The following is a 13538-nucleotide window of genomic DNA, read 5'->3' as shown; positions in this document are numbered from 1 at the left end:
AGTTATGGCCAACCGCAATGGAGCATGGGTCAGATACAAGAAGTGGATTGGGCCTGGTCTCCACTTACCTTCTGATTTAGAAGACATTTTGGAAGAAAATGCCTGAGAAGGTAATGTTCAGCAGGAAAAGGTAGCTGGTGGTTTTTGTAGATGAGGCATCACCTTTGGTGAGCCACTGGACGACTTCACAGTAAAGATTCCAATGTTCAAACCAGTCTGCTCTTGATTCTCAATGTACTTTATTGTCAAATATTTTCCAAGTCCCAAGTTTTGGATTTAGGCTATCTAGGCACCTTCAACACCACTTCCATGGCTCCAGGACGGGAGAGGCAACACTGTCAGGGTCAGGACCTACTCAGGAAGGGTCCAGTTGGAAGTTCAAGATGGTTAGCTTCTTTTCTGTTTCTGAGGCTCTGATCAGGAGAAAATCCAACTAGACATTGGAGTCACTCAAGAAGTCCTGAGTTCAAGTACTGCACGGGAAACCTTTGGGGCTAAGGCAGCACAGGAGTCCTTCTTGGTGCAGCAAATCAGTTTTCTGAAGTACACAGCAGGCCACAGAGGCAGGGACTCATCAAAGTCCTCCTGGGGGTTCAGAAAGTGTACTGAAAAGTGGATCTGAGTGTCCCCTTTTTATAACTGGTAACCAGTTTAAGTGGGAGACATTTCTAATGGCCTCCCTTCACAGAAGTGTCTGGAATATCCTGCCTCTCTGCCCTGGCTCCAGCCTGTTTTGCAGGCACTACAGGCTAGTGTGAATCCCTTTATGTAAAAGCAAGACACAGATTACTGAAATGCAAATGGGGCTGTGCACAGCTCCCCCACCATCCTGCCTGTGATGGCCCATTCAAGCACACATAGTCCGTCTTTTGTATGGCTGTCTAAGGTAATGTACAAATGGCAATTGCCATTCACACCTAATCATGTTACCAAGGATCAGGCTGCAGGCACCAAATGGTTACTACAAGAAAATGCCAACGTTCCTGATCCCAATTAAATGCTACTACTTGTTAAATGTAATAAAGTAACCCAGTGTTATTCTATGGAAGAGACAGACCTTACAGTAGTGAGAAACAACTTTGTGGGTTGTTCACTACCAGGACATGTAAAACCTAAAAGTACATGTCCAACTGTTTGAATACAATTCACCCTGCTCTATGGGCTGTTTAGGTCCTACCTTAGGGGTGACTTGTAAATATTAGGAAGGTAGTTTTGGGCTTATCAAAGGGGATATTTTACCAAGTTGAATTGGCAGTTTAAACGTGCCAGTAGGCTACAATTCCAGGCCTGGGACATGTTATAAGGGGATACTTAAGTGGGTGATTCAGGCCCACTAGTAGCATTTAATTCACCAACCCTGGTCATATATTATACCACTTTATAAGGTACTTATAAGTAAATTAAATATGCTAATCAGGTGTAAGACAATTTTACCATGTTTTAGGGAGTAATCACAAGCACTTTAGCAGTGGTAAAGTGCACAGAGTCCTGAAGCCAACAAAAACGAATTCATCAAAATAGGAGGTGAGAAGGGAAAAAGTCAGTGGGAAAACCGACCTAAGGCTGACAAGTCTAAGAAATAAGTTATGCAACTTCCTTAACCTCCTTCCTCCCATTGGAGATTTTAAACTTGCATAAAAGAGACTAAGGGCCTGATTTAGAACTCAGCGGATAGGTTACTCCATCACAACGGATATCCTGTCCGGCGAAATCTAAATCCCATTATCTTCTATGGGATTTAGATTTTGGCAGATGGGATATCCGTCACCGTTGTGACAGAGTAGCCCGTTTGCCGAGTATTAAATCAGGCCCTAGGACCGAATGTAGAAATCGTTACCGCACCTTCGTCCAGCAGCTCCTCGGACATCACTGACTGGCTTGTCCTGCTAAACTTTACTTCCTCAGGAATTTTTCTTCAAAATGTCTTCTAAGTCTGGAGGTAAGCGGAGACCGGGCTCAATCCACTTTGTGCATTTAAACCGTGCTCCATCCAGGTCAGCCATAACTTTCAACTTTACCCCGGTCTTGTGCGACTACATGTCGATGGGTGGAGCTTTCATCTTTTAGGCACTATCTTTCATTTTAACAATTCATAACTCCAGTTCTTCTGATTTAATTTTTGTTGTTTTGGTGTCAAAAATGTATTACATTTTACTCTGTATTTCTAAATTAGTGTTTTTTTTTCTTGCTCTGTGTTTTCACTTTATTACAGTTTAAGTGCTATATAAATACTTTAAACATTGACTGTAAGTTAAATCTGACTGTTTTTGTGCCAAGCTACCACAGCATTAAGCACTGGGTAATTTATTGTTTTTTTGTGGTTCAAGCTGACAGGGACAGTGACTATTGCTGGAGAAAGGCTCACACTCTCCTCAACCAACAAATCACATTCTCTTTATTTTCTTTTTGCTCTGGTACTGCTATTTCTGGTTATAAATAGCAATAAAATATTTAACCTAACAGAATGCAGGAAAAAAAGTTGAACTGGTAAGTCATCAGGTGTTCATCCAGGAAGAGCTGTGACACTCACAAAGTCCTGCCAATCTCTGAATTTTCTGTCCCTTCCTTCCAACTTTTGACTGTAATCGTTCATAAGGCTGTAGCTGTATAGCACAGCTTTAGTTCTCTCTCCCACTACATTATAATTGTATATGAGCATATATACTCCAGTCCTTAATCTTCTGTGAGGATGTCTGTCAATAGTGTAGCACAAGTACAGCTTTCTTTCTCTGTTGTATTTTTCTGTTAGGGATTGTTTTTTTTTTGCTTGCTAGGGAATTGCATGCTCCTCTGAGGACATCTATCTGCTATATAATAAAACTGCAACTTTCCTGGTACCAGCTTAGTTGCTGTCAGCAGCCTCATTGTGTTCAATATAAAATAAGGACCGACTTTTATATCTTTGGGTTTTAAAGAAATTCCTGTATCCTATTCTAAACAGGGCTGGCTTCAGGGTGGTGCGAGCGGTGCGGCCGCTGACCACAGGGGGCACTGTGTTCAGCAATAACTTACGAAAATTGAAATTTAAAAGCACCTGCTCAAAAGTTCCTTGTGTGTCCAGCCTTCAGGAAGCAACTAAAATGTCAAGATTCCTCTTGTGATTAATGTTCCTGCTAGGGAGAGAGATGGGAGTTTTGTCTAGCGGCAGCTTTGACTCACCATAAAGTAGAGTATAGAGTTAAGGTGCCTACTGCAAAGAACAGAACTATATTTTATGTGGATAACTGAGTGGATTAGTAAACCAGCCTTTACAAGAGCTTTAAAACAAATTAATGTATGTGAAATGGGGGCTACGGAAAGATGAGGGGCTCATTTGGCGAGTGGTATTAAGGGCTTCGAAGAGTTGGTCATGGGGTTGGGGGTGCCAAAAAAGACTGTCGCACAGGCAGGGCGCCACCAGCGCTAAAGCCGTCCCTGATTATAAATATGTGCTAAATAAAACAGTCTCATCCCAAATTGACACTGATATAATCCACAAGTTTATCTTCAGTGCAATTTGCTAACAGCACATTTTACCATACTTTTTAATTGCAAAATTAGATGAGAGTGGAATCATAACAGAGAACTTGTGCAATTCATACTGTGTAAGAATAACACACAGCGATGGCTTTAGGGTGCATTTAAAATAACATTTAGTTTAAAATCATGTAAACTGCCTTGTGTGTGCAGCAATTTTTGGGCAACAATAAAAATGCCAAGAAAACTCTGGTGATTATTGTTCCTTCTTGTGAGAGACCTGGAATTTTGTCTAGTGGCAGTTTTGGCTCATTATAAAGTAGCGTGAAGGGTTACTGCGCCTGCTGCAAAGAAACATGTACCATGCAGATCACAAAATAGAGTGTGAGTGAACTATGAGGAGCTCTTTAAACAATGAAATGTACATCGGAGAGAGCCTTTGGAGATATGAGGTGCACTGTTTGAGAGAGGTAGTGATGGAATTTATGGAGAAGGAGGTGATGGTGGAGGGGTGTCAAAAAAGACTGTCACACCGGCCACCACCAGTGCTGAAGCCGGCCCTGAAAACACATATCTGGTAACAAACAAGTTCCTTCTCGGGCATATGCTGGGATATAAAACTATATGAAGTCTGCTATTTCATAGTCTGCAGTGCAGGGGTGCCCTTTGGGGGGTACACTTTCGTCTCCTAATCATTCTTCTTCTCTTGCAGTACACACAAGTGCAAGGTGTTCTGCCAAAATATTGCTTAAAAAATATCGTAAGATATAAATATTGTGTCAAAAATATCAAGATGTCAAAAATCTTGTGGGACAGAATATTGCATTTAGGAGTGTAATTTGTTTCATTGTTTTATGTCTTCTTTTTGAAGTCTAGTTGGAGACCAACTTTGTAAATCTGAACACCCAGAAGAATAAGATTGCGATCTTTGGGAAGCGCATGTCACGTGGGACTCCACGTGGTGGCCAACAGAGCTAGGGCTGACACTCATCCGATCAACTACGTGCCTATGCATCACCACTCTCTAAATTAGCTCCAACATCTTTTTTCCTGGGGATATGACACTCTGATGTACCTCATCCGAGCTCAATCAGGTAGCCTTCATCAATGACTGTTCATCTAAAACCAAGGGGCTTTAGGGAGCATAATTGCTGTCAGAGTATACAGAGTATAATCATATTCATATTTCAATTTTAAAGTAAGTGTGAAAAATCTGATACATAGTACACCAACCCGTCTTCTTTTTTTCACTTGAAGCCACTGCTTTATTGGTGTTAATATTTTTATCACAAAACACTACCCAGTATGTTTTTGCAGATCTCCATCTGCTTTCTAATGGGTAATTACTAGATTCACATTGAAGTTGACTTATGAATTGACTGAATACTCAGTTAATGATTACGGTCTCCAAAACCACGCGCATCATGTAGTTCCCCCTTCGATGGCTGGTCTGTGTCGAATCACAAAACAAAACTTTGCACTCTTAATATGACATGCGAGCAGATCAGTTCCCTGTGGTGGGAGTGGGTTATCCATTGTGAAGATGCCTCTGAAAATAGGTAAACACCCACACACATTTTAGTGAGGCACATTCCCACATTCTGCATATGGTCAGAGACCACCTTCTGTCAAAGAAGGGTGAAGTCTATGTCCAGAACTAGGAAAAGTAGAGATCACTCAACAAATTGGTAAATGTGTAGGCAAAGGGGCTTCCCCGTAGGAAAAAATACTTTCAACTTGGAGAAAAAAAATTAAAAGTTTAAAGTACAATTGCATTATTGCAAAGTATTTACTCACAAGTGTACAGCTGCTATATTTACACAATAAAAAATGCCCTCCAAAGAATGGGCTGCAGTTCTCAGGTTTTAACATAAATTACCATAGACCCAGTGATATGAAAGTGTTATAAATCTGTCTCCGCTGGATTGGATGCGCATAATTTGCAATAGTAAATCACAATAGTAAATTATTTGCAGAACTACAGTGTTTTCAAATACACAGCAACTGGTTGAGAATTCTCTATACCGGTGATTTGAATGCTGAAACTATGCAATAGGTTTCCATTCAGCATCATTAAAACTTAGCATGCTTTTTAAAGAATTTTGCAACACAGATAAAGTATATTCTAAGCCGGTGATGCAATCGCTTACTATTGTCATTGACACATAAATCCAGCAACGTTACTCACCATGTACGTCTCCGGCCATATGTTCCTTGAATTGCATGAAACAGCGCATACCTTTCCATTTCTGGTACGCCCTGCATAGTTCTTTATTGTGCACACAATGTACACTTCAACAGAATATTTTCGTATGTAACCTTGTGTTAAAAAAGCAAATATACATACTCATTTCATGTTGATACTGGAGAAAGTTGAATAAATAGAACCACGTATTTCACTAAATGATTAAAAGTAAATAAATTGCTTCTCCAACTAATGTTGGTCATCATTTCACGTTTGTTGCTGTGTGTGACTTTTTTTTCATTTGTATTCTTTACAGACATTCTAAAATAAACATTGGTAACGCCAACATATCTCAGCTCTAAAAAGTTGGGCTTTGTCTATCCTGGTTGTCAATGACACACATCTGCATGTCATGATGCATGTGCACACATGGTCGGCAATCTTATAATGTCTTTACTCTTAAAGAAACACACACAACCCTAACACTACCTCCTAACCTTATCCCAATTATCACTATGCCCTATCTGACATATGGTAACACTGCACCATCCCCGCATAATATACTTTACACACATGCATACTACCTATCAACCCTGTCATTGCTAGACTAAACCATTACCATTCCCAAATACTGCAGCACATAAACACATGCACTCTGCTCTTACACTCCCTTCTCTACTCTCTGCCAAGTTATACCCTAATTCCGATGTATATATGCCCTTACAGCCTATTACCATGCACATCCCCAAATAATCCGCAACTATCCTAACTCCAAATGTTATCCTAATAATGACTTGAAAAGGTGGAGATTGGGGTGTATTTTGCTTAGCAAGTGTGTGTGGGAGCTCTGGGAATTGGGCAGCAGGTGCAACCTGTGTTGTGGTATCACAGAGAACATGTGTTATGAGGCCTGATAAAGGGATGGTGTAAAGGGTGGTGGTAAATGGGTGGTGGACTTCCTGTCCCTTGAGGTGACATAGGTAGGGAAATCCCACTATTCCCATCAATCCATAATTTTGCTGATGCCCGGAACCTGGGCCACTCTGTCCCTCTGTAAATTATTTTGCAAAATTGTGAATTGTGGTGGCAAAACTGTGCAATCTGCACAGACTAAAACAGAGGCCATGGTTCTGGCAAGCTGAGCTACACACTGCTCCCTGTGTTTTTGTATTCAGTGTAAAATTGCAGAACGTGTCTCTTGGCACTACACTTATATTTGATCACTCAGTGAGTTACATATGCCAGTGAAGGTGGGTGAGAATTTACTGGTTTGGTGCTGAACTGCATCATCTGAAACTTCATGTCACCCATCCTTTGCTGAAAGTATGCCACGGTCTGTATGCTGTTAGTAGAATGTCCTGCTTGTGTAGCATGTATCCTAGCTGGGTATGGACTAGTAGGGAATGTTGTTCTGTGCTGTATGACCAACTCCTCACCCTCTGTGCCCTAAACTTCATGCTCTGATAAGCCTTCCAAAATAATGAGATGTTCACCTCTGATGACATGTCTCTGTTCAACCACTGATGGTTCATATCCTGGCCCGCTTGTTAATGGGATTGAGCGCCCATGATGGATATAGTAGTTACATCAACTGAAAGAGGAGCTGTTGGGAGGGAAGTGGATGGTGTTGGTACAGTTACACCAGTTTTGATATGGTGGGAGTGGTATTTATGGCAGCTGTAGGCAAAGTGGTAGACATGATAACAGCCTTTGTAATATAAGGAAAAGATGCTGTTGCACCTAAGGTGCCATCAAAGACAGTATGTATGGGCAAGGTCATAGAATGTTAAGCTACATATCGCAATAGCCATATTTAGATGTTTCTACATTTATATTTGGTAGAAGATGATACAAGTTGCATGGGTGTAAATGGTGTACTGATATTTCCTAGATTCTGTTTAGCCATATTCTCATGTATTACATAATTTAAAAGGTGTATTTTTCTTACTTTGCTCTTCCATTCCACCAAGCTCTTGCAATGCCCTCTATTTTGCTGATATTTAGGACGTCAAGGACTCAGCAATGGTGGTGTCACCTCCTGCAATTGGGATTTTCTTGTGATGTTTGGAAACAGATCTCAAACCCTCCTTTTAAAATTATTAAACCTCTTTTTGCCCTCTTCCACTGTAAGAAATTGTGTTGTTGGTTGACTGGGGTCACGTTAGCAAAAAAGGAGCAAAATTCAATAGATAAAACAAAACCAGAACAACAAAAATCCAATCAGTAGAACCGGAGTTAGGATTTTAAAAATATTTTTGTGTAAAATAGCACCAAAATTCAGAAAGCGCCAACCGCATCCATCTGCTCATGCTGGACCGGGTCAAAGTCACACTTTTAGACTGACAGCAGTGGTTCGCAGGTAGACTACAGTCACCGGGTGAGGCCCACTGAAGTGTACCTTCTCAAATCTGTGGTAAGAGTCCAGTTTGCAAAGGAGGGGCCTGAGAAGAGAAGGGAGGGTGTTGCAGGCAGCTGCTGGAGTAGCGCGAAGAGCAGGTCAGGCATCGCGGGCGAGTGTTGCTGAAGCATCGCATTGGCAGTCCCCCGCTAGCAGTGGATGCAGTAGCACAGAGAAGTGGCTGTCTGAGATTGCTGAGATTTGCGATTTGCTGAGATTTGCGTTGAATCACGGTGCGGGTGGTGAGGTCTTGGTGCAAAGGGGGTAATTAAGGGCCCAAAAGCTTAAATACGGCTCCCTGAGCCACACCAAGGGTTCAGGACCTGAGGGGCACCACTTGGGGGGCAGAAACATACTACAGCTGGGTCCAGTGGGTGGTGCAGGATGTTGGGGAGACTTTTATGTCCCTGAGGCTCAGATCAGAAGGCCAGCAAACTAGCCCTTCAAGTCACTTTGGTGTCTTGGGTTAAGGGGTGAAGTTGCAGTCCAGTACTTTTCTCACCCGGGCAACAGGGCAGCAGGCAGTAGGTCAACACAGCAGGGCAGCATTTCCTTCAGAGTAGCAGTCCATCAGAGAGGTCCAGAAGTGGAATGAAGAGTTGGCGTCTGAAGCCCAGTATTATACCCAGTTATGCCTTTGAAGTGGGGAGAAACTTCTAAAGTCATGCCTTTGAGGTGCACAGGTGCCTTGCCTTCTTCTCCCTGGGTCCAGGGGGTATGCAGCCCATTGTGTGGAGACAAGACACAGCCCATTCAAGTATTAGCAGAACTGGGCCCTAAACCTCCCTTCCATCCTGGCAATGATGACCCATCCAGTTATACCTGAGCTCCCCATTGTGCGTTGCTGTTAGAAATTGAGGAGTCTAGTAGACAGAGGTATGCACCCTGTCCAAGTAGGGACCGCAATCCTAGTCAGGGTAAGTCACAACACAATCCAAATTATCCTGTGCTCACCCTCTGGTAGCTTGGCACAGAGCAGGAAGACTTAACTGAGAAGGCAATGTGTAAAGAATGCGTGCAATAATTCATACAGTAACACAGTGAAAACACAACAAAGGTACTCCACACCAGTTTAGGAAAATACATTATATGTATTTGATTGAAATAAGGTAGCAATGACAGAAATCCAATGTACACAAACAAAGTTATGATTTTTTAAATAATTAAATCCCACTAAAGCTCTTAGAAACACAATAGCTCCAACTGGGGCTATCAAGACATCGTTGACGGAGTTGTTCCCAACAGTCCGACCCCACTGGCACCAGTCACAGAATTGCTCAGACCCCCCAGATACAGTCTCTTTGAATACGAAGAAACAAAGACATTGCACAGAGACGGAGGGGGTGAGGCATCACTGGAGCCGGGGCGGCATCGGTCCCTTACACCCTCCAGGGAGATGAGGTGTCGGTTCCGTACTGCAAGGCAGGGGAGGCAAGGCATCAGTTCTGTCCGGCAAGGCATTGGTTCCTTGTGACCCTGCAGGGTGAATGAATCCAGTAGGTCAAGAGGTTATGTGTTGACTTCGCAGTGCTGCCATCACACCGCAGGACGTCAGCGGCGTTGTGCCAATGTCGGATTTGCGTTGCAGGCCACGTCAGTGCGTTCAGCGAGGACCACAGAGCCGAAGCAGGCAGCGGTGTGGCGTTGGGCAGCAGCATCGGTGCTGGAGTCACTGAAGTCGGTGCTGGAGTTGCTGAAGTCAGTGAACTAGCTAGAAGCTAGTAGATGAAGTCTTTGTTGTCCCTGAGACTTCAGAACAGGAGGCAAGCTCAATAAAAGCCCATTGTGGGGAAGGCAGAGTCCTTCCAGCAGAGTCAGAAGTCAGCAAACAGCAGTGCAACAAGCAGGGCTGAAGCTCTTCTCAGCAAGGCAGTCCAGATGAGACCTTTGAGAAGCCAGGCAGTACCTCTGACAGAGTCCAGAGGTAGATCCAAAAGTGTCTGATTTGGTGGGGTCAGAGACCCAGTATATATATACCCAAAAGTGCCTTTGAAGTGGGGGAAACTTCAAAGAGTGGTTTTGAAGTGCACACGTTCCCCTTTCAGCCCAGTCCTGTCTGCCAGTGGGGGGTTATCAGTTCTTTGTGTAAGGGCATGCCACTGGCCTTTGAAGTGTAAGAGAGAGCCCCTCCACCTTTCCTGCCCAGGGAGACCCATTTAGTATGCAGATGAATGCAGATGTGATTGAATGTCCTGTGTTAATGGTTGTCTGGGTGGAATGCACAAGGGTAACTGTCAACCAGCGCAGACCAGATGTAGATTGGAGATAGGCTGTAAGGCACAGATGGCAGTAAGTGCAGAGAAATGCTCACTTTCCAAAAGCAACATTTCTGAAATAGTACTATTAAATCCAATTTCACCAGTAAGTAGGATTTTCTATTATCATTCTGGCAATACTAAACATGACAGGGCTACTGCCTTCAGATCAGAATCTACCACGTAAAAGTATATGAGAGCAGTTCTAATGCTGGTCTATGAGAGGAGCAGGCCTCACAGTAGTGGAAAATACATTTGTGAGTTTTTCACTACCAGGACATGTAAAACACTTAAGCTCATGTCCTGCCTTTTACTTACATAGCACCTTGCCCTATGGGTTTCCTAGGGCATACCTTAGGGGTGACCTATGTGTGGAAAAAGGGGAGTTTAAGGCTTGGCTAGTAGTTTTAAATGCCAAGTCAGGGTGGCAGTGAAAAGACACACACCGGCCTTGCAATGGTTAAGGGGCTATTTATGTGGGTGGCACAATCAATGCTGCAGGCCCACTAGTAGCATTTAATGTACAGGCCATAGACACATGTAGTGCTCTTTACTAGGGACTTACAAGCAAATTAAATATGCCCATGGGGTGTGTGCCAATGTTACCATGTTTAGGGGAGAGAGCACATTCACTTTAGCACTGATCGGCAGTGGTAAAGTGCGCAGAGTCCTAAAACCAGCAAAAACAGGGTGAGAACAGTGAGGGAGGCAGGCAAAATGTTGGGGGATGACCGCCCTTAGGCTGTCAAGTCTAACAGTTGCTATTTAGGAAGAATACACAAAGCCCAACTGTCAACCACATCCACTCATGTGACACAGAGACAGGCTGTAGGCACCAAGGGCCAGATGTAGAAAGCTTTTTGCATGGTGCAAACTGCGAAAATCGCAGTTTGCGCCATGCAAAAAGCCTTTTGCGATGCACATTCACAATTTGCAAGTCGGTACCGACTCGCAAATTGTGAATGCGACTCGCAAATAGGAAGGGGTGTTCCCTTCCTATTTGCGACTCGCATCGCTAAGCTAAATTGCTTTGTGACCGCGAATGCGGTCGCAAAGCAATTCGCAGTTACCACCAGTTTCACACTGGTGGTAACCCATTCGCAAAAGGGAAGGGGTCCCCATGGGACCCCTTCCCCTTTGTGAATGTTGCCAATAAGGATTTTTCAGAGCAGGCAGTGGTCCAATGGACCACTGCCTACTCTGAAAAACCGAAACCAAAAGGTTTCGTAATTTTTTTTATTTTGCAACTCGTTTTCCTTTAAGGAAAACGGGCTGCAAAATAAAAAATAAAAAAACTGCTTTATTTAAAAAGCAGTCACAGACATGGAGGTCTGCTGACTTCAGCAGGCCACCATCCCTGTGAGTGCAGGGACTTGCTATGGGGTCGCAAAATGCGACCCACCTCATTAATATTAACGAGGTGGGTCTTTGCGACCCCATAGCGACTCGGAGTCGGTGTCTGAGACACCGTACTGCATCCAATTTTGCGAATCGGAAATTGCGAGTCGCACCGACTCGCAATTTCCGATTCGCAAAATCGGACTTTGCTACATCTGGCCCCAAATGGCTAAAACAAGAAAATACCAACTTTCTAAAAAGTAGCATTTTCAAAATTGTAATTTAAAATCCAATTTCCCCATAAGTTAGGTTTTTTCATTACAATTCCAGAGACACCAAACATGACCTGATTATGTGTTCCTATTTGGAACTTATACTTAATAAATGTAGTAAGGTAACCCCAAAGCTATCTAGGCCTTGCAATTGTGAAAAACAAATTCAAGTGGTTTTCACTACCAGGACATGTAAAACTTAAACGTTCATGTCCTACTTTGTAAATAAATTTTCCCTGCCTCCTGGGCTGTCCACAGCCTACACTAGGGGTGATTTGTATGTATTGAAAGGAAGGTTTGGGTCTAATGAAAGGTTGACTTTTCCAGGTCATTGTAGCAGTTTAAAACAGCTCACATAAAGGCTTCAGTGACATGAGCCATGTATAAAGTACTGCCTAAGTGGGTGTAACAATCAGTGCTGCAGGCCCTTTAGTAGCATTTAATTTACAGGCCTTGGGCACTGGTAGTGCCACCTCACTAGTCACTTACAAATAAATTGCATATACCAATTGGGTATAAGCTAATTCTACCATGTTTTAAGGGTAGAGCACAAGCACTTTGGCACTATTTAGCAGTAATAAAGTGTGCAGACTCCTGAAAGCCAACAAAATGGGATCAGAAAACAGGAGGGTGAAGGCAAAATGTTTCGGGATGACCCTGCAGAAAGGGCCAAGTCCAACATCCACCATCTGTACTTTGGTGTAGGAACCATGAGCTATTCCATGAAGCATGGCTACCCCTTCACTACCTCTTTATCTAGCACCTGAATTTCTTGTTTAGAAAATGCATGCTTCCTCAGTTACTCTGTGACCATGGTAACTTGTCAAGCCGATTATTTTTTGTTTATACCTGTCCTGGACCTGGACAATAACAGATTATGTAGTTACACTTTACCTTGCACAGGGAATGAGCACATGGCTCCCTGTTTCCTTCACCAGTGTCTGCTGAAGAGTATTCGTGTCTGGCAGCCATATATCCAGTGAATGATTTTCAGGGCTCAACTTCCTTTTTTGTTTGGCTACAGCAAGATGTATTTCCTGTCATATAATTCTAATGCTTCATTGAATTTTGCACTTGCATGGTATTTCTGCGCGTGGATTTTACACACCTAGGATTATTGGGTGTAAAAAATCACATCTGAACACCCCAGCTGTAAATCCACACCAGATACTTCTGAGTCTGTGGGACACAGAGAAGATGCGCGTAAGATGCCCAATTGTAAGCACCATAACTGTAACAACAGATATTTCTCTAAAACAATTGCAAGTAATAATCTTGAACCCATATGCTGACCCATTTGGAGATGATTGTGTAAATGGATTACTGAGAGATGTAGATTGGCACCCAAGCTCTATGAAACATCAGCATTTAGCGGTACACCCCCAATCCCAAGAACCTGAGTGTCTGAGAATAACTAGTATCAGGACCAAAAATGACTGATCATACTGCCCATCTCCACCTGGCCTAGTACTTGATGGAGCACCAGAAGATATGACTCTTTATGAATTTATTGATGTATTTCTAGATCTGAATAGTTTCAATCCACTAAATAGGCGCTGCCATTAAATGTCTTCCTCATGGTCCCAGTGCTGCGAGTCATCACATCTAGTGATATCAAGAAAGTGCGAGTAGAA

The sequence above is a fragment of the Pleurodeles waltl genome, chromosome 8 (assembly GCF_031143425.1).
Source record: "Pleurodeles waltl isolate 20211129_DDA chromosome 8, aPleWal1.hap1.20221129, whole genome shotgun sequence".
NCBI classification, from domain to species: Eukaryota; Metazoa; Chordata; class Amphibia; order Caudata; family Salamandridae; genus Pleurodeles; species Pleurodeles waltl.
Note: the sequence above shows the minus strand (reverse complement) of the source record.